This window comes from Manis javanica, chromosome 10 (genome assembly GCF_040802235.1).
Source record: "Manis javanica isolate MJ-LG chromosome 10, MJ_LKY, whole genome shotgun sequence".
In the NCBI taxonomy this organism is placed as follows: domain Eukaryota; kingdom Metazoa; phylum Chordata; class Mammalia; order Pholidota; family Manidae; genus Manis; species Manis javanica.
This window is the reverse complement of record NC_133165.1, coordinates 22,349,007-22,375,658: the sequence shown is the minus strand read 5'-3', so window position 1 is coordinate 22,375,658 and position 26,652 is coordinate 22,349,007. Positions and strand designations below refer to the sequence as shown.

Below are 26,652 nucleotides of genomic sequence, written 5' to 3'. Positions count from 1 at the left end.
GTAGTAGAGGCACCAACGTCTTCCAAGATGATGGGAGCGCCTCCTAAGGGACGAGTCCTCTGTGTGCAAAGTCATCAGTAGAGACACGCTATGGCTCCCAGGCCAGGATGGGGGAGAACAGGCTAGTGCTGCTCAAGGAGGAGGGTGTCAGCCAAAGGGACCCTGGTCAGAAACGGAGTAAAAGAAAAGGCATCTGGGAGGGGAGTGCGGGCAGGGCCCAGGGCAGGCAGGCCAGCCCAGCACCACCTGGCACACGTGCCTCCCCTGGAGACGGAGCACCAGGCCAGAAGGGAATCAACCCAACATGCATTCCAATCAGGTAACGGATTCCCCCCACTCGGATTCCAGTGTCTTCATGTGGCCCTAGAACACTGTGCCTTCCCATCTGATGTTCCCACCCAGGCGAGTTTGCCCCTCAGGCGGACACAGGCTTCCAAAACACCTGGCAGCTTTGTCACTGTAGCAAATTAAAAAGCTGGCAGACCAGCTCACACACACCATCTCTGGTGCACACAACCGAGATAAGCTGGGACTGAGAGTCCCATCAACAGTGACAAGATAGGGCCTCTGGGTCTGCGAGGCTGACAGCCAGATGGGACCCTGGGACTCTGCCGGGGGCGCCTTCCTGCGATGATTCTGGAGGCCTGCCAGAAGCCACTTTCCCTGGTGACAGTGGAGAGCCCAGCGAGGGAGAGAGAGTGCTGGGTTCTGTAAGGCTAACCCCAATGTGAACCACAAATAGCCATGTCCCAGGAGCAGGCAGCCAGCAGACCCCAGGGTCTACTAGTTTGGAAGAATCCAGTTAAGAAATGAAGGAACCACTTGAAACAGAACATCCCAACAAAAAAGCCCCCTCGGTCAGGGGGTGACACAAGGTAATCAGCTGGAAGCCGTGAATAAACTCTGGGAACGTCAGGGGCCCTAAACACACCTCAGGACCACATGCTGTCTGCAGCCTGCCCCCTTCTCAGACATCCCACGGCTTGCACACCGCCACTGAAGGGGCGAGATAACCATCTCCGTCCTCGGCCGTCTGCACCAAGGACGCCACCTGAGTGGAAGGAGGGGCATGCAGACCCAAGCAGGGCCCACCAGATGGCACCTCTGGGAGAGTCAGCTGAAACCCAGCACCTGCTCGCTGCTATGGAAGGCCGTGGCTGCGGCGATGGTCTGCACCTCAGCGGAGTACAGACAGCCTTGTGAGGGAGTGTGGGGGCTCAGAATGACCTGGCCAGGTGAGGAGCCCCTCCACTCCAAGTTCCCAGCTCCCAAGCCCACAGGTACCCACAAAATACCCTGTCATGTTGCACTGTGCCTCATCTCTTCCCACATTAACCTGGGGAACAGTGACCACAAATCTGGGAGGAAGGGGACACAGTGATAACCACCCCTGCCCCATGGGCTGTGGTCAGGGTGGGTGCGTGCATGTGGGCCACCTTACAGCCCTAGACCTACGTCGAGGGTTTGATGAGTGTTGGCTGTCACTCTCACCACCGACTGCACCTTCCAAAAGAGATGAGCCTATTAGATAACGCCACTCAGCCACCCCTCCCATCAGCCTGTTTCCACCAGGAATACTCACTGCTCTCAGAGGTCTCCCAGCCTAGCTCCCGCAACTGCCAGAGGGGGGCTGACCTGACCCCCACCGCAGACTGCTGCCTCTCCTTGTCCCCGCCCTGCCCCTGCGCTTGAGCTGCGTTGAGTGGGTTTCTGTTCCCCACACGGCAGCAAGAACAATAGTCCCTCATCCGGTTCAGAATGTCAACATCTTCCTGAGCAGTTGGTGGGCCCCCATCACCGACAGCTTCCTAAAGCCGGCCCTGGGAAGATGAGCAGGGTGCCCACATACAGAGGTATCAGCACCAAGGCCTCACTCAGCCGGTGGTGCTGTGTGACAGTGTGCTGTGCAGTGTGACGTCCCAGTCCACAGTGACAGGCACCATACAGGCTATGCTCACACGCACCCCTGTGGGCGAGCCGGGCTCATCCACATCCTCACCACCACTCCCCACCCCAAACCTCGCTGCCCCTGTGACCTTCTCTAGCTAAAGAAAACAGTAAGGAACCACATAAAGCATACTCAATCCCATGGAATGGGAAAGAAATGCTTACCCAATCCAAAGGCAGGTTTCAAGCAAGCTAAGCCCTGATCCCCTAGACCTATGCTGCAGAGAGTGCCAAGACCTTCACAGCTACGGGTTCTGTGACCTCCCTTCTCCTAAGAAGGAAAAACAATGGTCATCATTTGCAGTCATCTTGTACATGAATGACCAAGCTCAACAAATCACTGGAGAGAAAAAAAAATAGGATTGGGCCTCCTGGGTGACTCACTCACAAGAGCATCTAACAACACCCAGGTTCAGCAGGAAGAGAAGCCAGATCCTCTGTCACCTCTAATCTCAACAAGCCTCCCCACTCCCACTCCTACCTGCACAGGTAACCCAGACACTCCTGAGGCTCTTGGAGCCAAGGCTTATATGGGAGGAAATGAGTAAGCAGGAAACACCCACCTGCAGGGCCTAGGAGCCCACTGCGCTGACCGGAAAGAGGACATCAATGTCGCCATGGAGCACCTGCAGAAGAGCCCAGGTGTGCATCTCAGAGAGGCAGGTGGGCCCATCCAGTGGCCTAAGATGAAAGAAGACAGCTGTGTGACAGGGCGGACAGCCCCTGAGGGCTCAGATCACCATGAGCATCTGCCGGCCTCCCACAAGTTGCCTCCTGGGAACTAACCAGGCCGTGACCGGGCTGAAAACAGAAGGAGACATGGGCTGGGAATAAAAGTGTATCATCAGGATTAAAGATGGCGGCGTGAGAGGTGAGACAGAGGCTTCTCCTAAAACCGCATATAATACGAAAACATAATTAATACAACTGATCCTGACAAAGAACAGGAAAGGACTGCGCCAGCATGCACACACCTGGAGAAAACAGCAGACATCACAGAACAGGGTAACATACCAAGGCTGAGGCCCGGCGGGACCCGAGCCCCTCCCCAACCCCAGCTCACGAAGGGAAGAGAAATGGAGCACGGAGTGGGTGGAAGCCAGGGACTGCTGAATACCTAGCTCTGGAGACCTGATCTGGGAGCACAAACCTACATTTCAAGGTGCTTTCATGATACTCTCATAACTAGGGGATTGGAAAACTAAGACAGGCAGAATTCCTGGAGAGACTGAGATTCCAGCCACTGGTGGAAAGCAGGGATCCATATCCAGCTGCTCTGGGACAAAAGAAAGCTGGGCAGTCTGAGAGACTTCCTAACAAGGAAGCCCTAAGAAGAAGGCTGCTAAAGGGGCAAGGATTGCACAGAGCTTACTGCTCAGGAGAAAGGACAGGTAGACAAAATTGTCTGGGTGCACTCTGCCCAGAGGGCTGGGAGCTTTCACAATTTCCATGTACTCCAGCTCCCTGGCTGGCTACACAGCTCCAAGGACGCCCTCTGTGATAGGCAGCCTATTGTGCTTTCTCCCGGCCAGCCCCATCTGGGTGGCAAACCGGCAAACCCTACCCTGGCGTTAGGCCAGCTAGAGGGAAGCTCTATCTACAGCAACTACAAATGGAAAGCATAGAGGCTTATACCTGTGTGCTCAGCCCACTGGTTCTGGCAGTGGAGAGAGGCATAGTGGCCGGGAAGCAGAAAACAGCTCTTTCCTCCCCCAAGGCAACAACACCGCTCCTGCAACCCCCAACATTGCCCCAGAAGCTGAGCAGCTCAAGAGAGTAGAGCTTCTGGACATTAGAGGGCACCATATACAAATAAGAAATGCTAAAGGAACCTGTTCAGAGTAAAATTAATATAACCCCTGAGAAAGATAACATAGACCTCATAAATCTTCCTGAAAGGGAGTTCAAAATAAAAAACATTAACATGCTAATGGAGGTACGGAAAGATATTCAAGAACTCGGGAATTAATTCCGGTCAGATATCCAATCGTTGAAGAGCACAATGAAAGGTATTAAAAGCAGATAGGATATGGTGGAGGAGACAATAAATGAAAAAGAAACTAGAGAAGAGAATACAAAGAACCTGAGGCACAGAAAGAAAAAAGAATCTCTAAGAATGAAAGAACATTGAGAGAACTGTGTGAGCAAACCAAATGGAACAATATTCGCATTATAGGGGTACCAGAACAAGAAGAGAGAAAGGGATAGAAAGTGTCTTTGAGGAGGTAGTTGCTGAAAACTTCCCCAATCTGGGGAAGGAGATAGTCTCTCAGGACATTGGGATCTACAGATCTCCCAACACAAGGGACCCAAGGAAGACAACACCAAGACACATAGTAATTAAAATGGCAAACATCAAGGATAAGGACAATTAAAAGCAGCCGGAGAGAGAGAAATAAGATCACATACAAAGGAAAGCCCAACAGGCTAACATCAGACTTCTCAGCAGAAACCTTATAGGCCAGAAGGGAGTGGCATGATGCATTTAATGCAATGAAGCAGAAGGGCCTGGAACCAAGATTACTTTATCCAGCAAGATTATCATTTAAATTTGAAGGAGGGATTAAACAATTTCCAGATAAGCAAAAGCTGAGAGAATTTACCTCCAACAAACAATCTCTACAGTCTATTTTGGAGGGCCTGCTATAGCTGGAAATGTTCCTAAGGTTTAATAGCTGTCACCAGAGGTAATAAATGACAGTAAAGAAAGTAGAACACCTAATTACTAAGCAAATGCAAAATTAAATTAACTATCCCTAAAGTCAATCAAGGGATAGACAAAGATACCTAATATATAAAGAATGGACGAGGAAGAAAAAGGAGGAGGGGAAATAAAAAAAGAACCCTTAAATGTGTTTGTAATAACATACTAAGTGAGTTAAGTTAGACTCTTTGATAGTAAGGAAGTTAACCTTGAACCTCTGGTAACCACAAATCTAAAGCCTGCAATGTCAGTAAGTACATACCTATCAATAATCACCCAAAATGTAAATGGCTTGAATGCACCAATCAAAAGACATAGAGTCACTGACTGGACAAAAAAACAAGACCCTACTATATGCTGCCTACAAGAGACTCACTTTAAACCCAAAGACATACACAGACTAAAAGTGAAGGAATGGAAAAAGATATTTCATGCAACTAATAGAGAGAAAAAAGCAGGAGTTGCAGTACTTGTATCAGATAAAATAGACTTCAAAACAAAGAAAGTCACAAGAGACAAAGAAGGACATTACATAATGATGAAGGGGTAAATCCAACAAGAAGATATAACCATTATAAATATCTATGCTTCCAACACAGGAGCATCTACATATGTGAAACAAATACTAACTGAATTAAAAGGGGAAATAGAATGCAATGCATTCATTCTAGGAGACTTCAACACTCCACTCACTTTGAAGGACACATCAACCAGACAGAAGATAAGTAAGGGGACAGAGGCACTAAACAACACATTAGAACAGACAGACCTCACAGAAATCTACAGAATTCAACACCCAAAAGGAGCTGAATACACATTCTTCTCAAGTGCACATGGAACATTTCCAAAAATAGATCATATGCTAGGACACAAAAAGAGCCTCAGTAAATTCAAAAAGATGGAAATTATACCAACCAGTTTCTCAGACCACAAAGGTATGAAACTAGAAATAAATTACGCAAAGAAAATTTTAAAATCCCACAAACACATGAAGGCTTCACAACATGCTCCTAAATAATCAATGGATCAATGACCAAATAAAAACAGAGATCAAGCAATATATGGAGACAAATGATGACAATAATTCAACACCACAAAATCTGTGGGATGCAGCCAAGGCCGTGCTAAGAGGAAAGGATATTGCAATACAGACCTACCTCAAGAAAGAAGAACAATGCCATATAAGCAGTCTAAACTCACAATTAATGAAACTAGAAAAAGAAGAACAAACAAGGCCCAAAGTCAGTAGAAGAAGGGATATAATAAAGAATAGAAAAGAAATAAATAAAATCAAGAAGAATAAAACAATAGAAAGAATCAATGAAAGCAAGAGCTGGTTCTTTGAGAAAATAAACAAAATAGATAAATACATAGCCAGACTGATCAAGAAAAAAAGAGAGTCTACACACATAAACAGAATCAGAAATAAGAAAGGAAAAATCATTACAGATACCACAGAAATACAAAGAATTATTAGAGAATACTATGAAAAATTATATGCTACCAAACTGGATAACCTAGAAGAAATGGACAACTTTCTAGAAAAATACAACCTTCCAAGGCTAACTGAAGAAGAAACAGAAAATCTGAACAGACCAATTACCAGCAACAAAATTGAACTGGTAATCAAAAAGCTTCCTAAGAAGAAAACTCCAGAACCAGATGGCTTCACCGCTGAATTTTATCAAACATTTAGTGAAGACCCAATACCCATTCTTCTTAAAGTTTTCCAGAAAATAGAAGAGGAGGGAATACTTCCAAACTCATTCTATGAGGGCAGCATCACTCTAATACCAAAACCAGGCAAAGACACCACAAAAAAAGAAAATTACAGACCAATATCATTGATGAACATAGATGCAAAAATACCCAACAAAATATTAGAAAACTGAATTCAAAAATACATCAAAAAGATCATCCATCAGGATCAAGTAGAATTTATTCCAGGGATGCAACGATGGTACAACATTCAAAAATCCATCAACATCATCCATCACATCAACAAAAATGAGGACAAAAACCACATGATCATCTCCATAGATGCTGAAAAAGGATTCAACAAAATTCAACATCCATTCATGATAAAAACTCTCAACAAAATGGGTATAGAGGGCAAGTACCTCAAAATAATAAAGGCCACATATGACAAACCCACAGTCAACATTATACTTAACAGCAAGAAGCTGAAAGCTTTTCCTTTAAGATCAGGAACAAGACAAGGATGCCCACTTTCCCCACTTCTATTCAGCATAGCACTGGAGGTCCTAGCTATGGCAACCAGACAACACAAAGAAATTAAAGGCATCCAGATTGGCAAGGAAGATGTTAAACTGTACCTGTTTGCAGATGACATGATTCTGTACATAAAAATCCCTAAAGAATCCACTCCAAAAACTACTAGATCTAATATCTGAATTCAGCAAAGTTGCAGGATACAGAATTAATACACAGAAATCTGTGGCATTACTATACACAACAATGAACTAGCAGAGTGAGAAATCAGGAAAACAATTCCATTCACAACTGCACCAAAAAGAATAAAATACCTAGGAATAAACCTAACCAAGTAAGTGAAAGACCTATACTCTGAAAACTACAAGACAATCATGAGAAATATTAAAGAGGGTGCCAATAAATGGAAACACATCCCATGCTCATGGATAGGAAGAATTAACATTGTCAAAATGGCCATCCTGCCTAAAGCAATCTATAGATTCAATGCAATTCCTATCAAAATACCAACAGCATTTTTTGACAAATTAGAGAAAATCACATTCTAAAATTCATATGGAACCACAAAACACCTCGAAGAGCCAAAGCAATCCTGAGAAGGAAGAATAAAGCAGGGGGAATTATGCTCTCCAGCTACAAGCTCTACTACAAAGCCATGGTAATCAAGACAATTTGGTACTGGCACAAGAACAGACCAATAGACCAATGGAACAGACTAGAGAGCCCTGATATAAACCCAACCATATATGGTCAATTAATACATGATAAAAGAGCCATGGACATACAATGGGGAAATGACATCCTCTTCAACAGCTGGTGTTGGCAAAACTGGACAGCTACATGCAAGAGAATGAAACTGGATTATTGTTTAACCCCATACACAAAAGTAAACTCAAAATGTATTAAAGACTTGAACGTAAGTCATGAAACCATAAAACTCTTAGAAGACAACATAGGCAAACATCTCCTGAATATATGCATGAGCAACTTCTTCCTGAACACATCTCCTCGAGAAAGGGAAACAAAAGCAAAAATGAACTCATGGGACTATATCAAACTAGAAAGGTTTTGTACAGCCAAGAGCATCATCAACAGAACAAAAAGGCATCCTACAGTATGGGAGAATATATTTGTAAATGACATATCTGACAAGAGGTTAACACCCAAAATATATAAAGAACTTACATGCCTCAACACCCAAAAAACAAATAACACAATTAACAAATGGGCAGAGGAAATGAAGAGACAGTTTCCAAGGAAGAAATTCAGGTGGCCAACAGACACATGAAAAGATGCTCCACATCACTAATCATCAGGGAAATGCAAATTAAAACCACAATGAGCTATCACCTCACACCAGTAAGGACGGCCAGCATCAAAAAGACTAAGAAAAACAAATGCTGGTGAGGATGCTGAGAAAGGGGAACCCTCCTACACTGCTGTTGGGAATGTAAACTAGTTCATCCATTGTGGAAAGCAATATGGAGGTTCCTCAAAAGACTCAAAATAGAAATACCATTTGACCCAGGAATCCCAATGTTTATTGCAGCATTTTTTACAATAGCCAAGATACGGAAGCAACCTAAGTGTCCATCAGTAGATGAATGGATAAAGAAGATGTGATACATATACACAATGGAATACTATTTAGCCATAAGAAAGAAACAAATCCTACCATTTGCAACAACACGGATGGAGCTGGAGGGCACTATGCTCAGTGAAATAAGCCAGGCGAGAAACACAAATGCCAAATGATTTCCCTCATTTGTGGAGTGTAACAATGAAGCAAAACTGAAGGAACAAAATGACAGCAGACTCAGAGACTCCGAGAATGAACTAGTGGTTACCAAAGGGGAGGAGTGTGGGAGGGTGGGTGGGGAGGGAGGGAGAAGGGGATTGAGGGGTATTATGTTTAGTACACATGGTGTGGGGGGTCAGGGGGAAAACAGTGTAGCACAGAGAAGGCACATAGTGGATCTGTGACATCTTGCTGCACTGATGGACAGTGACTGCATTGGGATATGGGTGGGAACTTGATAATTCGGCTAAGTGTAGTAACCACATTGTTTTTTCATGTGAAACCTTGATAGGCGTGTATATCAATCATACCTTAATAAAAAAAAATTTTTTTTAAAGAAGTGTATTGTCCATATCCAAGACCTCTTGCATTCATCCTTTCTACCAGTGTTTATAAGCACCTGCTCTGTGCCAGTTAGCGTGCTCACATCTATTTTGTGCTGGCAAAAGAGCCAGCAAGCCTTGTTCATCCCGCCCTTGGGTTGCTGACAGGCTGGTGGGGGACACTGACATGAATCAAATAATCCTGTGAGTAGGTATAAAATGGCAGCTCAGGCTCATGGAGCTGGTCAGGAAGGTGGCAGAAGGTTCCCTGAAGAAGGGAGGTCAGAGTCTGGGAGCTGAAGGAAGCAGGAGATCTACCTGAGTGAAGAGAAGGGGTGAGAGGGATGGAGGGGGGTGCACAACACATGCTAAGTGCTGGAGAAGGAGGAAGCACAGTGCATTCCAGGTCCTGAAGTGATGGCAGCCATGTGACCTCGGGCTTCACCTCACTGGTTCTCAAACCCTCCTGAGTAAGAGGACAGAATCAGACTAGATCATACCTGGGTCCCTTCCAAGAAAGGGGGTCAGTTGAAATATTAACCAGATTCATATGATCTGTTATATTGTCAAAGCACAAAACCAACCCATACAGTCTTTGCAATGCCAGGTGAATTAGGGCAGGGATTTGCCCAGCACAGCATTTGCCTCTGAGACATTAGGAAACATTAATAAATACCAGGATGGATTTGTGTCATGCTTTAAAGTTAATAAAATCACTCTGTAACTCAGTTGTAAGACCAAAGCAGATCTTAATCATACCTACTTAATAGAGAAGGAAGGCAGGCAAAGAGGGAGGGGAGGAGAAACAGGGAGGGAAGAAGCAGGGAAAAGAGGACAAAAATCCAAAGAGATTGTGTGATTTGTCCAAGCTCATCACCTTGGACAGAACCAAGGGTTGCAGGAGTCCAGCCCAGGTCTTCCAGACCCACTGCCCAGCATGTGACGTGAAGTACATGGTTTTTCTTTTGTTAAGAGCAGGGGTCAACAAAATGTTTCTGCAAAGGTCCAGACAGTCAATATTTCGGGCCTTGTGGCTATAAGTATTCTTCATTGTTGTTGTTGTTTTTTAACAACCCTTTAAAAAACATATAACAGCCACGCTCAGCTTCCAGGTGGATTTGGCCTGCAGGCGAATGCACCTCTCACTCCAAGGCCTGTCAAATACAGTCTCCTTTCCATCTCTCCAGCTTTTGGTTATACATTTGACACTAAGCAAGAAACAAGGGGAAATAATCCTAACAGAATTTTTGCAAAGCTTATCATCTAATCCTGCAGGTAGCACACACAATGAGACCCTCAGACAGTAAACTGGATGCCTTCCCACCTGTGCGCCCGGTGGCAGAACAAAACTTGCACCAGGTTCTGAGGTGATCTTGGCTGTGTCTCTATAAAATCTACAAAGAACTGCCCTCCCAGGGCTCTGATAAAGCAGCTGGTGACCAAGGGGACTCCTGGACACCCAGAGGCAGTCGCTCCTCAGGAAGCAGGAAAACTACCCACCATTTCCTGGCCATTGCCCAGGCTCCAAGCTAGTGGACTTTACTGCTTATTTCTAAGAAGAAATCTTGCCACTTTCCAGCAACATGTGCAGAGTGCAAGGTGAAGCCACACCCCACCTGCTGAGGTTTGGACTCCATGTAAAAGTGGCCAAGAGCCACTACCTCAAAATGAGTTAAATTGAAGTGATTCCTAAGGCATGGACCAATCCAGAATGTGGTGCCACAGTTGGCTTAAAAACATAATGGGTATTGCTTATTTTTGGGTAAGACTTATTTTAAAACCTATGAAAAACCAACAAGAAGAGAAAAAATACATTTCCAAAGCCACATCACCCAAAACACAACTAATGGGTTAGATACTACTTCCTTAGTGTCATTTTCCTTTCTTCCCAAATAAACTTTTCTTTACAAGGTCGTAATGAAACTAAATACGGGATTTTACATTTTGCTTTTATCATTCAAGCTTAATGAGTGAGTTTGTATTCATACTACCCAGATATTCAAATGTCATTGAAGATGTATAAGATCCTATGCATTAGGATATTAAGTTAAACGTTTACACCACCAAACATTCTGCTGTGAACTGTTGCTCTGTGGCTGCTCGTGTAGGTAGATCCCCATGTTCTGCCTCTCTAAACAAAGACTGTGTATGTGGATGCAGAACCTTTCTCCTGAGATGTCCACAGGGTAGATTCCCAGCAGTGGAATTGCTAAATCAAGTGCAATGAACGTTTTTAAGGCTCCTGACACTATGTCCACCTCTTCCCCCAGAGGGCCGTCGACATGATTCTCTCTGAAGACACTCTGTGCACCCGCCCTGCCTCATTGCTCTTTCCACAGCTGATGCCCACTGTGCACCTGGAAGACACCGAGACTGAGACCCACTGAGCACAAGCCTTGCCCCCAGGGTTCTCCTTCTATACAGCTCTCATTTTAAATCTTGGCAAATATGACAGGCAAAATATAGTGTCTGATCTCATGTTGCATTTGCTGAATTGCTAGTGAGGTACAACGTTTTTCCATATGTTTGTAATTCTTTCTGAATTACGTTCTCACCCCACTTCCCTATTGGTGTCACAGGGCATATAGGAAGTGACAGAAAAACCCCTTTCCCTGATAAAGGTATTATCCTTTCAAGAGAAAAACAAAAAGCAAAACCAACGCCTGTAAATACCAAGGCAGAGGGACAAGATTTTTCCTCAGTTATTGAAGGAAAGGTTTGCTGACCAGCAAACAATGGTGCAAATGCAACTTTTGGCCAACAGTGCATCTTAAAGACAATCAGAAAGGTGACTTTGTCAGAGGCTATGGCAATCCACAATGTGCTCCTAGTGGCCTGGCCACTCTCCCCACAGATCTGGCTGTGCTGTTAATCTGGCCCTTCTAGGCTCCTAGACCTCTCCTGTGAACGTTAGCTTGAAATCAAAGGGAAGTATTACTCAGTAGGCCATCTCATCCTTCCTCTGTTTTTCCCCAAGATGCTCAGTGGAATGTTCAATCAAAATCCCCTCTTTATGACAGGGAGAAGCTGTCTATAATCCAGGGGAGGCCCAGTGGTCTTGGAGGGCCCAGGCCCCTGTAAAGGTCCCTCTACCCTGTTTTGTGTTTCACCCATCACAATGACAACAGTACCTTTGCTCACAAGCTGGCCTCCCCTTCAGGCTCCCTTCAGTGGCACCAGTCAATAAGGAAGAGAAATGACTGCATCCAAGACAAAAAAAAAAAAAAAAAAAAAAACCCACAGAGTAAATCAACTCAGAGATTCACTCACCTATAGAGACACAGAATGCAAAGCGCATTTCCTAAAAGACCCAGATTAAGAACAAAATGTAACAGTGATGGTTAATTTTATGTGTCAAGTTGGCAAGGCCACAGTACCCAGGCATTTGATTAAAAGTTATTCTAGATATTTCTGTGAAGGCATTTTTTAGATGGGATTAACATTTTAAATCAGTAGATTGTGAGTAAATCAGATCACCCTCCATAATTTGGGTGGGCCTCACCCCAGCAGTTGAAGGTCTCAATAGAAAAAGCCTGAGATCCCTCAAAGGAGAAGAAACCCTGCCATCGGACTGCTCTTGGACTCAAACTGCAACTCCTCCCTAGGCTCCAGCCTGCCAGCCTAACCTGCAGACTTTGATTTGTCAAGCTTCAACAATCACCTGAGACAATTCCTTAAAATAAGTGTCTCTAGATAGAGAGAGGGAGGCAGGTACATACATGTATACAGCAGTTCCCTGCTTTTACAGAGGGATCATTCCAAGATTCCCACTGGATGCCTAAAACTGCAGGGAATGGAACACTACCCAAGCCATATTTTTTTCCTAGACATATATGGCTATGACAAAGTTTAATTTATAAATCAGGCATGGTAAAAAATCACTAATTTTAGTAATAAAATAGCAAAATTATAACAATGTAGTGTAAAAAAATTTGACTGTGGGAGGCGGAGCCAGGATGGCGGCGTGAGTAGAGCAGTGGAAATCTCCCAAAAACACATAGAGCTATGAAAATATAACAAAGAAAAATCTTCCTAAAATAGAGACCACAGGACACAGGACAACATCCAGACCACATCCACACCTGCAAGAACCCAGCGACTTGCGAAGGGGGAGAGGAAGGCCACAAACCAACAAGAAGGGAAGCTCTTCCAGCGGTCACTCATACGAGGTCTGCAAACTATCTCTATAACCATGAAAAGGCAAAACTACAGGCAGACAAAGATCACAGAGACAACACCTGAGAAGGAGACAGACCTAACCAGTCCTCCTGAAAAAGAATTCAAAATAAAAATCATGAACATGCTGACAGAGATGCAGAGAAAAATGCAAGAGCAATGGGATGAGATGCAGAGAAAAATGCAAGAGCAGTGGGATGAAGTCTGGAAGGAGATCACAGATGTCAGGAAGGAGATCACAGAAGTGAAACAATCCCTGGAAGGATTTATAAGCAGAATGGATAGGATGCAAGAGGCCATTTAAGGAATAGAAGCCAGAGAACAGGAACATATAGAAGCTGACATAGAGAGAGATAAAAGGATCTCCAGGAATGAAACAACACTAAGAGAACTATGTGACCAAGCCAAAAGGAATAATATTCGTATTATAGGGATACCAGAAGAAGAAGAAAGAGGAAAAGGGATAGAAAGTCTCTTTGAAGAAATAATTGCTGAAAATTTCCCCAAACTGGGGAAGGAAATAATCGAACAGACCATGGAATTACACAGAACCCCCAACAGAAAGGATCCAAGGAGGACAACACCAAGACACATAGTAATTAAAATGGCAAGGATCAAGGACAAGGAAAGAGTTTTAAAGGCAGCTAGAGAGAAAAAGGTCACCTATAAAGGAAAACCCATCAGGCTAACATCAGACTTCTCGACAGAAACCCTACAGGCCAGAAGAGAATGGCATGATATACTTAATGCAATGAAACAGAAAGGCCTTGAACCAAGGATACTGTATCCAGCACGACTATCATTTAAATATGATGGCGGGATTAAACAATTCCCAGAGAAGCAAAAGCTGAGGGAATTTGCTTCCCACAAACCACCTCTACAGGGCATCCTACAGGGACTGCTCTAGATGGGAGCACCCCTAAAAAGAGCACAGAACAAAACACACAACATATGAAGAATGGAGGAGGAGGAATAAGAAGGGAGAGAAGAAAAGAATCTCCAGACAGTGTATATAACAGCTCAATAAGCAAGCTAAGTTAGGCAGTAAGATACTAAAGAAGCTAACCTTGAACCTTTGGTAACCACGAATCTAAAGCCTGCAATGGCAATAAGTACATATCTCTCAATAGTCACCCTAAATGTAAATGGACTTAATGCACCAATCAAAAGACATAGAGTAATCGAATGGATAAAAAAGGAAGACCCATCTATATGCTGCTTACAAGAAACTCACCTTAAACCCAAAGATAAGCATAGACTAAAAGTCAAGGGATGGAAAAACATATTTCAGGCAAACAACAGTGAGAAGAAAGCAGGGGTTGCAGTACTAATATCAGACAAAATAGACTTCAAAACAAAGAAAGTAACAAGAGATAAAGAAGGATACTACATAATGATAAAGGGCTCAGTCCAACAAGAGGATATAACCATTCTAAATATATATGCACCCAATACAGGAGCACGAGCATATGTGAAGCAAATACTAACAGAACTAAAGAGGGAAATAGACTGCAATGCATTCATTGTAGGAGACTTCAACACACCACTCACCCCAATGGATAGATCCACCGGGCAGAAAATAAGTAAGGACACACAGGCACTGAACAACACACTAGAACAGATGGACCTAATAGACATCTATAGAACTCTACATCCAAAAGCAACAGGATATACATTCTTCTCAAGTGCACATGGAACATTCTCCAGAATAGACCACATACTAGCTCACAAAAAGAGCCTCAGTAAATTCCAAAATATTGAAATTCTACCAACCAATTTTTCAGACCACAAAGGTATAAAAGTAGAAATAAATTCTACAAAGAAAACAAAAAGGCTCACAAACACATGGAGGCTTAACAACATGCTACTAAATAATCAATGGATCAATGAACAAATCAAAATAGAGATCAAGGAATATATAGAAACAAATGACAACAACAACACTAAGCCCCAACTTCTGTGGGACGCAGCGAAAGCAGTCTTAAGAGGAAAGTATATAGCAATCCAGGCACACTTGAAGAAGGAAGAACAATCCCAAATGAATAGTCTAACATCACAATTATCAAAACTGGAAAAAGAAGAACAAATGAGGCCTAAAGTCAGCAGAAGGAGGGACATAATAAAGATCAGAGAAGAAATAAACAAAATTGAAAAGAATAAAACAATAGCAAAAATCAACGAAACCAAGAGCTGGTTCTTCGAGAAAATAAACAAAACAGATAAGCCTCTAGCCCAACTTATTTAGAGAAAAAGAAAATCAACACAAATCAACATAATCAGAAATGAGAATGGAAAAATCACGACAGACTCCACAGAAATACAAAGAATTATTAAAGACTACTATGAAAACCTATATGCCAAAAAGCTGGAAAACCTAGAAGAAATGGACAACTTCCTAGAAAAATACAACCTCCCAAGACTGACCAAGGAAGAAACACAAAAGTTAAACAAACCAATTATGAGCAAAGAAATTGAAACGGTAATCAAAAAACTACCCAAGAACAAAACCCCAGGGCCGGACGGATTTACCTCGGAATTTTATCAGACACACAGAGAAGACATAATATCCATTCTCCTTAAAGTGTTCCACAAAATAGAAGAAGAGGGAATACTCCCAAACTCATTCTATGAAGCCAACATCACCCTAATACCAAAACCAGGCAAAGACCCCACCAAAAAAGAAAATTACAGACCAATATCCCTGATGAATGTAGATGCAAAAATACTCAATAAAATATTAGCAAACAGAATTCAACAGTATATCAAAAGGATCATACACCATGACCAAGTGGGGTTCATCCCAGGGATGCAAGGATGGTACAACATTCGAAAATCCATCAACATCATCCACCACATCAACAAAAAGAAAGACAAAAACCACATGATCATCTCCATAGATGCTGAAAAAGCATTTGACAAAATTCAACATCCATTCATGATAAAAACTCTCAGCAAAATGGGAATAGAGGGCAAGTACCTCAACATAATAAAGGCCATATATGATAAACCCACAGCCAGCATTATACTGAACAGCGAGAAGCTGAAAGCATTTCCTCTGAGATCGGGAACCAGACAGGGATGCCCACTCTCCCCACTGTTATTTAACATAGTACTGGAGGTCCTAGCCACGGCAATCAGACAAAACAAAGAAATACAAGGAATCCAGATTGGTAAAGAAGAAGTTAAACTGTCACTATTTGCAGATGATATGATACTGTACATAAAAAACCCTAAAGACTCCACTCCAAAACTACTAGAACTGATATCGGAATACAGCAAAGTTGCAGGATACAAAATTAACACACAGAAATCTGTAGCTTTCCCATACACTAACAATGAATCAATAGAAAGAGAAATCAGGAAAACAATTCCATTCACCATTGCATCAAAAAGAATAAAATACCTAGGAATAAACCTAACCAAAGAAGTGAAAGACTTATACTCTGAAAACTACAAGTCACTCTTAAGAGAAATTAAAGGGGACACTAATAAATGGAAACTCATCCCATGCTCATGGCTAGGAAGAATTAATATCGTCAAAATGGCCATCCTGCCCAAAGCAATATACAGATTTGATGCAATCCCTCTCAAATTACCAGCAACATTCTTCAATGAATTGGAACAAATAATTCAAAAATTCATATGGAAACACCAAAGACCCCGAATAGCCAAAGCAATCCTGAAAAAGAATAAAGTAGGGGGGATCTCACTCCCCAACTTCAAGCTCTACTACAAAGCCATAGTAATCAAGACAATTTGGTACTGGCACAAGAACAGAGCCACAGACCAGTGGAACAGATTAGAGACTCCAGAAATTAACCCAAACAAATATGGTCAATTAATATTTGATAAAGGAGCCATGGACATACAATGGCAAAATGACAGTCTCTTCAACAGATGGTGCTGGCAAAACTGGACAGCTACATGTAGGAGAATGAAACTGGACCATTGTCTAAACCCATATACAAAGGTAAACTAGAAATGGATCAAAGACCTGAATGTAAGTCATGAAACCATTAAACTCTTGGAAAAAAACATAGGCAAAAACCTCTTAGACATAAACATGAGTGACCTCTTCTTGAACATATCTCCCCAGGCAAGGAAAACAACAGCAAAAATGAGCAAGTGGGACTACATTAAGCTGAAAAGCTTCTGTACAGCGAAAGACACCATCAATAGAACAAAAAGGAACCCTACAGTATCACAGAATATATTTGAAAATGACACATCCGATAAATGCTTGACGTCCAGAATATATAAAGAGCTCACATGCCTCAACAAACAAAAAACTAATAACCCAATTAAAAAATGGGCAGAGGAACAGAACAGACAGTTCTCTAAAAAAGAAATACAGATGGCCAACAGACACATGAAAAGATGCTCCACATAGCTAATTATCAGAGAAATGCAAATTAAAACTACAATGAGGTATCACCTCACACCAGTAAGGATAGCTGCCATCCAAAAGACAAACAACAACAAATGTTGGTGAGGCTGTGGAGAAAGGGGAACCCTCCTATACTGCTGGTGGGAATATAAATTAATTCAACCATTGTGGAAAGCAGTATGGAGGTTCATCAAAATGCTCAAAACAGACCTACCATTTGAACCAGGAATTCCACTCCTAGGAATTTACCCTAAGAATGCAGCAATCAAGTTTGAGAAAGACAGATGCACCCCTATGTTTATCGCAGCACTACTTACAATAGCCAAGAATTGGAAGCAACCTAAATGTCCACTGGTAGATGAATGGATAAAGAAGATGTGGTACATATACACAATGGAATACTACTCAGCCATAAGAAGTGGAAAAATCCAACCATTTGCAGCAACATGGATGGAGCTGGAGAGTATTATGCTCAGTGAAATAAGCCAAGTGGAGAAAGAGAAATACCAAATGATTTCACTCATCTGAGGAGTATAGGAACAAAGGAAAAACTGAAGGAACAAAACAGCAGCGGAATTACAGAACCCAAAAATGGACTAACAGGTACCAAAGGGAAAGGAACTGGGGAGGATGTGTGGGCAGGGAGGGATAAGGGGGGGGAAAGAAGGGGGGTATTAAGATTAGCATGCATGGGGGGGGAGGGAAAAAGGGGAGGGTGGGCTGCACAACACAGAGAGGACAAGTAGTGACTCTACAACATTTTGCTAAGCTGATGGACAGTAACCATAATGTGGTTGTTAGGGGGGACCTGATATAGGGGAGAGCATAGTAAACATAGTATTCTTCATCTAAGTGTAGATTAAAAATTAAAAAAAAAAAAGAAAGAAAGAAAGAAAAGGGGGATTACTCCTTAACAGGATAAAACTATTGGTAAATCAAAGATCAACGCATACTTTAAATATCCTTAATGTTGATCACTTAAAGGGTGTCAGATGATCAGCTATGGAGGTACTCTTTTCTGATAATATTCCTTTCTCTTAATTAAAAAAAAAAAAAAAAAAAGCAGTTACTGTGTGCTGACCTTCAATGAGTTCTGCACAGTGGTATAGAGGGCATGTCAAAGTGTGGGCAAAGGGTCTGTTTGTTTCTATGCAGAAGATCAAGGCCTAGCTTGGATACCCAGAAAATGAACTAAGATACGATATGAGGAGGAGCTTCCGGCATCAGCACTCTCTGGAGGACTTGTGCCGGGGGATGATCATCAAAAAGCCTCCACAGGGATCTGGACGATGCTGCAGTTGTGGCTGCATCCAGCCCACCGTCTCCTGGACTTGCCATAGGGATGAGGAGGGAGATTTCTAGGCTGGCATGTGCATACAGTGAGACAACGAATTTGACCGGATCTGTACTGTTGGAACTCAACCAGGAGTTGGGAGGGGTGCAAATTGTAGCACTCCAAAATCTTATGACTATAGACTATCTACAGTTAAAAGAACATATGGGATGTGAACAGATCCCAGAAATGGGCTGCTTTAATTTGTCTGATTTTTCTCAGACTGTTCAAGTAAAATTGGACAATATCCATCATATCATAGATAAATTTTCACAAATGCCTAGGGTGCCTAAATGGTTTTCTTGGCTTCACTGGAGATGGATGGTAATTATAGATTTGCTTTCTTTATGTCACCGTATTCCTATTATGTTAATATGTGTGTGCAAATTAGTTAGTAGTTTAAAACCTATACATACTTAAGGTACTCTACAAGAGGATATGTCAACGAAATAATCAATCCTCCCATGTTTCCTTCCATATGCTACAACTATAGCTTTTCTTCTTCATTCCTAATTACAACCCTTAAATAGAATTCGTGCCTCATATCAAATTTACCGAGTATCATAATTCCTCCAGGTGGTAAAAATACCTCGAGACAAGTGCTGGGCATAGAAGCCACAGGGCATAAATCTGCAAAGAAGTAAAAAGCTAACCTTTTCAAACATTATGGCTTCTCTCTCACTTACCAACTTTACATTTCCCTGTATGGCCCCGGAAGATGACTGGTTAGCCAGAGACGGGTAAGATTCCTCAAGGGAGGAACAACCTAAGATAGGCACAGTCGCAGGGGGGCCATCAGGTGAGAATTTGGGGATCAACAGAGGTGAGGCTCAGAACCTCACCCCCCCCTGCTTTGAGAGAAATCTTCTGCATCCGTGGATGTCTTGCTGCCCTTGTCTAGCCTGGATTAATACTTAGTCCATAGGCACACACCTGATCATCTGATCATCTACATTTGCCCTCTTACAGCACTAAACTATGTTTTCTACCCTTATCTTGCATCTACCTACCACTTCAGTATTTTATTAAAAATAAAAATAATAATAATAACAGAGGGAGAAATGTGGGATCAACATATAAATCAAGTACAAAAATCAAACGAATATTCATATTTGACCTGATTGTTTATGGGTCATAATGTGTGATCAAAACCGAAAGTTTCTGTGATGAATGCCCTTGTACTGTTCACCATGTAAGAATTTATTCACTATATAAGAATTCGTTCACCATGTAAGAACTTGTTCGTTATGCTTCAGAAGATTGGAGACTGACGAGAATTAGGCTTGAGATGGATTAATGAATGTACATTGAGCATTGACCCCCCTATACTGAATTTTATTGTTGTTAACAACCATTTGATCAATAAATATGAGAGATGCCCTCTCAAAAAAAAAGAAAATTTGACTGTGGTCTCTCCTTTTCTCAAAACATCTTATTGTACTGTACTCACCCTTCTGATGATAATGTGAGATAATAAGATGCCTATGTGATGAAATGAGGTGACATAGGCACTGTGACGTAGTGTCAGGCTACTACTGACCTGATAAAATGTCAAGAAGAGGATCACCTGCTTCGGGACTGTCATTGGCTGTGGGAAACTGAAACCATGTATAAGGGGACGTACTGCACCTGTGTAGACATACACACATATCCTGCTGGATCCGTTTCCCTGAGAACCTGACTAACACAGCAGGTGACAAGACCTGGATCCCAGGTATAGAGCATTCATACCCCAGGAGCTCAAGCACTGCTTTGGGACACTGCCCTAACAAACACTTCAGGAGTAGGAAAAAAACTTGTGCATGAAAAGACTCATTTCCAAATGGCTGATAAAAAAGCAAAAATCAAAACAAAAAAGCCAACAATTTAAACACTCAACAACGGGGGAACCTTTAGAAAGTCATGACATACTGATCTGACTGAATGTCAACCAATCGATATTCACAATTATGTAAAATCATGGAAAATATTTGACAGTATAAGCTTTGGAGCACAACATAACCTACCCTTAATCCCAGCTTCTGGAATTGCTCTAACCAATTGAGCTCTCTACAGAATCCTGTCCTTTCATCCATCAAGTGGAAGTGACTCCCACTAACGTCCCAGGGCAGCTCTAATAATTACGATAAAGTTAGCAAGTAGCTTGCCACGCCTGGCATATCACGGATGATCAATAATGCAGGTATCCATGTGAATGAGGACATTAAGTAAAAATGAAAAACAAAAGCAGGCATAGTCTCATGAGAAGGAAAAAAAATCATACTAAAATATGAAGATGAAAAGCTGAGGGCTGGAGACATTCTGGCCCCCTTGACCATACCAAGGGGTCTCAGCATCTTCACTTCACACTCTGGAAGTCGGCCATGATTAGGGTGGCACTGTTCACTATAAAGCCCACCTGAAGAGGTAACTAGCTTATCTGGCATAAAGATAAAACCAAGCACAGGAAATCTCACAAGAGCAGCATAACAGCAGCTGAACTGTGTCACCTTCCTCAACATGCCAGGCCCAGTGCCAAAGGCCCCACACACAGGAAGTAGCCCATCAACTTGACAACTCCACAAAGCAGGTGCTGTTTCCCTCCCAGGTCTCCAATGAGGCCGGAAGCTCAGCGGGTGGAGTAACTTAGCCCACTCTGGCCAGCCTAAGCCATGCAGCAGGTAAATGAGAACCCAGCTTGTCTTGATTCCAAGATCCAAGCTCTTAACTATACTTTCCTGCTTTGTGCCTTCCTGTGCATCCAGCCCCTCCCGCAGGTATAAACCTACTGCATGCCCAGTGCTAAAGCAGCAGGCACAGTGAATGAGCGCTGTTCACACCCTTATAGATAAACAGAGAAGTCACCAGCCCACAACTATTCTCTAGTATAACCCAGCCTTTCTCCTGAGCTCCCCTGGGTAGTGGAAAGTTAGAGATGTGAGGAAAACCCAAACAACGGAAACAAACGATGTATGTATAAAGCAAGAATTTCAAGGCATGCTTCTTGGCACCAACTTTGGGGTAAGTACCTTCAAATACACTACCCTTCCCCAGATCTCAGGAGAAGAGCAAGTGCACACTCCTTCCTCCTAAATGGAGATCTGAAAAATGAATGGTGCCCTAAACACAAAAAAACTTGCGGCCTTATTTCACCCAATAGTGCAGAAAGAGAAAACAATGCGTTAATGAATGTACCACCCCCTCTGCTAAAGTGCCAGTGCAACGTACTTCTCAGGGGACTCTGAGTGGCCCGTACACATCGTCCTCGTTTTCATCCATGTCCTCGTCATCGATGCTTTTCACATCGAGCTTCTGGTACCCAAACTCCACATTCAGAGACAGAGAATCAATTTCCCATGAGTTGCTGCTCTGACTTCCATTGGAATTTGGCCCAAAGGGGCTTTCAAAGGCTGACATGATATTGACCGAGGAGAGGTCAGAGTTTTCCTCCAAGCTCTCCCCTGCCCCAGGAATCTTTTTGAAAACCTTCCCAGAGTTCTGCTCATCTTCCTCGTCATCAAATGAGATGATGTTGGTCACCTTCTTTTTCTTATTCCGCTCCTTTTTATATCTGGCATCTAGCAAAAGAAAGGATAAGACATAAGAAAATGTAGGCAAGATAAAGACAGGATCAAAGCATTTTTGCCTCTAGACTGTGGAAAGTCCTCTATTATTCTACTGAAAAAATAAATTTAAGGTAAATTCATATTTTTTTGTAATCTTTGAGATGGAACAAAATGGATGTTCTGATTCAAACAAATACGATTTAAATAAAATACATTAAAATTGTTCCTTCTAAGCAATACTTCTAAGAACTTTGATTCAAAGGATGCTACCATTACAGAAATGATTTTCATTGTTCACTCTGGAAAATACTCTCATGGCTGGCAGATGAGACCAAGAAAACCAGTTTGGGGGTGGGAATCAATTGTTCAATGGCTACAATTCCTCCTACTTCTACCCAAGCCCCTGACAATGGGACCTTTCTGCTCCTCACTCACAGATGCTGTCTATTTCTCTACCCCCTTGAATGTGAGCTGGCTTAGTGTTCTACTTTTACCAACAGAACGAGGCAGACATAATGCAGCGTGACAGTTCTACAGCCTAGGCATCGAGATGTGTTGCACCCTCTTGGAATGCTGCCCTGCAACTACCATGGAAGGAAGCTAGCCTAGTTTATTGAGGATGAGAGGCCATATACAGCCACCCCAGCCAACAGTGAACACTAATTCCAGACACTTGAGTGGGGCCATCACAGACCTTCCAGCTTGGCCACCAGCTCAATGCAGCCCCAGAAGTGAGCCAAGTGAAACCAACAGAAGAACCATCCTGCCAACTCATTAAAAAATATTGAATTGTGGTTGTTTTAAGCCACTACCTTCTGGAGCTCTTTGTTACACAGCAAAGGCTAACTAAAACTGAAATCAAGATTGCTGTGGTAACCAGAACTTAGATGAGCCAGTTTGTTCACCCATGTTAATCATCAAATATGGGTGTGAGATACTGTGAGCTGATTCAAAAGACTCCATTCCATCTATACCAAGGTGTGATGGGGTGATGCTCCCCAAGTATCACACCCTGAGGCAATGTCCCCAAACAAAGCAGAGTCCCAAGAATAGATGGAAAGAACACATCTTTGGGTATACAAGTTTCAGGGTCTCTGCTATGCAAAGTCCACAACAGTCCTCAGTCTTAGGTCATTTTCATGGGGTCTCTGCTGGAGAAGAAGGCAAGATAGATAAAGCCAGTATGTACCAAACACTCCATGAGATTCTGCATTTTCACCATCAATAATCCCAGAGAGATGACCATGATTACTGCCTCGTTCAAGGGACTTGAGAATACTAGGACTAAGAACTTAACCTCAAATTTCCAATTTTGCTGCAACAACATTCTGGGTGTCCCCGAAGGCTCATGGGTATTATAAACTTCTCTCAAAATTAATCTTAGTGGAATCAACTTTCTCTTGCCTCCTGGTGGCCTAGAGTCAAAGCTGCTCAACTGCTCCCTTCCCTGTAGCCTCCATTGAAATGTCATCCCTTAACAGCATGCATTTCCCATAGCTCCCTACGCTTGGCTTCCATCCCATTTGACAGAAGGGTAACAAATTATTTGTATAATTTGTCATTAAATGTCTACCCCCACCCATCCCAAAGGAGACTGTAGGCTAAACGCTAGTAATCGTCTTACTCAGCATGCAATAAATGAACAACAAAAGAATGGATGGGGATAAATGAAGAGCAGCCTCACCCGGCTTCATGTGACTACCACACCCTGACCTTTACTTTGTTCATTTGAGCTGTTTGCTCTCCTACCTTATCATCACCACATTTCAAGAAGGCTCTCAGGTCCCTTCCAAACAAATTAAAGGCAAGACGAATAAACACAAACATGACCTGGACAGACAGGTGTATCGGATTTCATTCCCCTCTTTCAGATACTAGTCGTGCCCACCTCGCCCCAGTCTCTCATCTTTTCACCCAACCCCCTCTGCTCTGCCTCGCACACCCCTTCTCCCTTACCGGCAGTGACATGCTTGGACACGACAAGCAGAGGGTCAGTCTCCTGCTCAGGTCTGATGAGGCTAGAGACTGCAGAGGAGGCCGTGATCTCCCTAAAAAGGTTGCTCCCTCCTTGCGTGGATTCCTTCAGCAAGGAGGTCACATTCTGCGTTGACTCTTTTAGGAGGTCTGAGACAGTAGGAGCAAACTTACTCTGACCATTTAAGTCCTTGTTGTCAATGTTAATTGCAAAGAGTATAGAGTTCAAACCTGCCAGGAAAAGGGGAAAGTCTGGAGTGTCTGCTGTTGAAAACCCAGTTGTGACCCCAACACGATAAACAAGCTGCAGTTGGTACAGTACACGCTGATCTTAAATGTTAATAAAGACCTCCTGCAAAACTGGGGTCAGAAGACACCAGCCACCACAGATGTTGAATCTTTCCAAATTCTCTCCCTTTCTGTCAGGAAGACAAGTGCAAATAAGTCAACCAAGGGGAGGATAAGTCATAAGTCTGGGGGTCAGACTGCTTGGGGTGAATCCCAGCATGGCCACTTACTGGCTATGAGACCTTGGTCAAGCCATTTATAACCTCCCTGAGCTTTTGTTTCCCTACCTGTGAAATGGAGACAACAATATCTCTTTCACAGGGTAACTATTAAGGATCATCACCCACAAAAAACACTCGGGTCAGAGGCAATCAAAAACTGTGTGCCAATATCATTATTACTATCCTTATTATTACTTTACATAAAAACTTGTACTGGTATCCCATAGCCCACAGAAGGAATCATAGTCACCCCCCGACTTTTCCTCTTCAATGGACAAAACTAACATAACTTTCTATGTTTGGTACTTGGCAAAAATTATAAGGAGAACAAAAAAAGAGGAGGCAACAAAGGATTTGGAAAAAAGAAGCAGGTTACCCACTTGTGTCGGGTTCATCCTTTGATAAGCAATTTAACAATTCACCAGCTGACATCAGTCCAGGGCTTCCACATTGGCAAATTACGTACGTGACTCCATATCACACAGTGTCATTACAGGGACTGCTATGCTACCGGATCCCCACCTTCCCTGCACACAGGAGGAAAGTAAAGGCAACAAAAGTGATGGGTCTGCACCAGCCAGTAAGGGGTAGAACCAGGCTTCAAAGGCAGGTCTCCCACCTCCAATTCCCCAGATGTTTATATTACACTTGCAAAGCCACAGCCCAAACCCCCTCAATCCCATGCTTTCCCTGCCAGACTATCAAATTCTAGAGAAATGGACTCAATGCTCAGTACGTTAAAGGAAGGACAGTGGCAAGTGACTCCTGAAGTTGGTCAGGGATGGGGAAAACCACAGCATCCCTTGGAGTTATAAATTCACTCCCAGGCAGCCTCTGCTCACCAAGCCTCACAAGGCCCATCACCCCTGGCCTTGTGGCTTACCAGCTGCCACGGTAGGAAGCATGCTAGACCTTTGTTCATCCATCACAAAAGACCAATCTTCATAAAAAGTGCTGAGAATTGAAAGAGAAAGGGAAAAAGCTCTGAATAGTGGTTCTCTGCATCCATTAGCCAGACAATTCCATTAGATGGGTCCCTGGAAAATCCATGCCTGGTCATCCCAGAGTGGATATATGAGGTGGCTGCTGGACTGAGGCTTCCTGTATAAATAAGAGTTGAACACATATCCTATGACTTCCTCACTGGTCCCCTGAGATCTCTAGGGTTCCCTGAGCTTCAGAGTGCTGAAATAGGCATGAGATGTAAACATGATAGTTCTGAAGCAGCAAAGGAGAAGGGGACAAACAGAGGGGTGATTTGAACTCAAACAGTGTCTCCATGAGATGGAAAGACCCCTGACTGGGCTAACACAAGGAGAGACAATTTCAGAATGAAATTAGAGTTCCATGGCTCCATCAGCCAGGGCACCAGTATGTAACATCTGCTTAGGCTGCAGACCCAAAAGTCCAAGTCATCCCTCAGAAGGCCTGTGAAGCTAAAAAGAGCCCCAAAAATCCTAATGGCAGTGTGTATGTGTGAGGTGGGTGATGGTGCTCAGAGAGGCCTGCAGGGTCTGTCCAAGGTCATCTGGCAATAAATGGTACAGCCAGGGCTCAAAAGCAGGTCTCCCAGTGCAATTCCCCAGCTCTCTTTCCAACCCCCTGCTAAGTAATATCAAGCAAATATCCTCAACCCCCGACTCCCTTCCCTGCCAGACCCAAGAACTCTAAGTTAATGGAGTGAAAGCTCAGTTTCACTAAAGCACAGTCAGTCATGAGTGACC

General features: G+C 43.1%; 1 pseudogene; it reads right to left on the bottom strand.

Moving 5' to 3' along the window:
- The window catches only part of LOC140844000 (sorting nexin-29-like), a 67,139-nt pseudogene that overhangs the window by 9,837 nt on the left and 30,650 nt on the right, over positions 1-26,652 (bottom strand).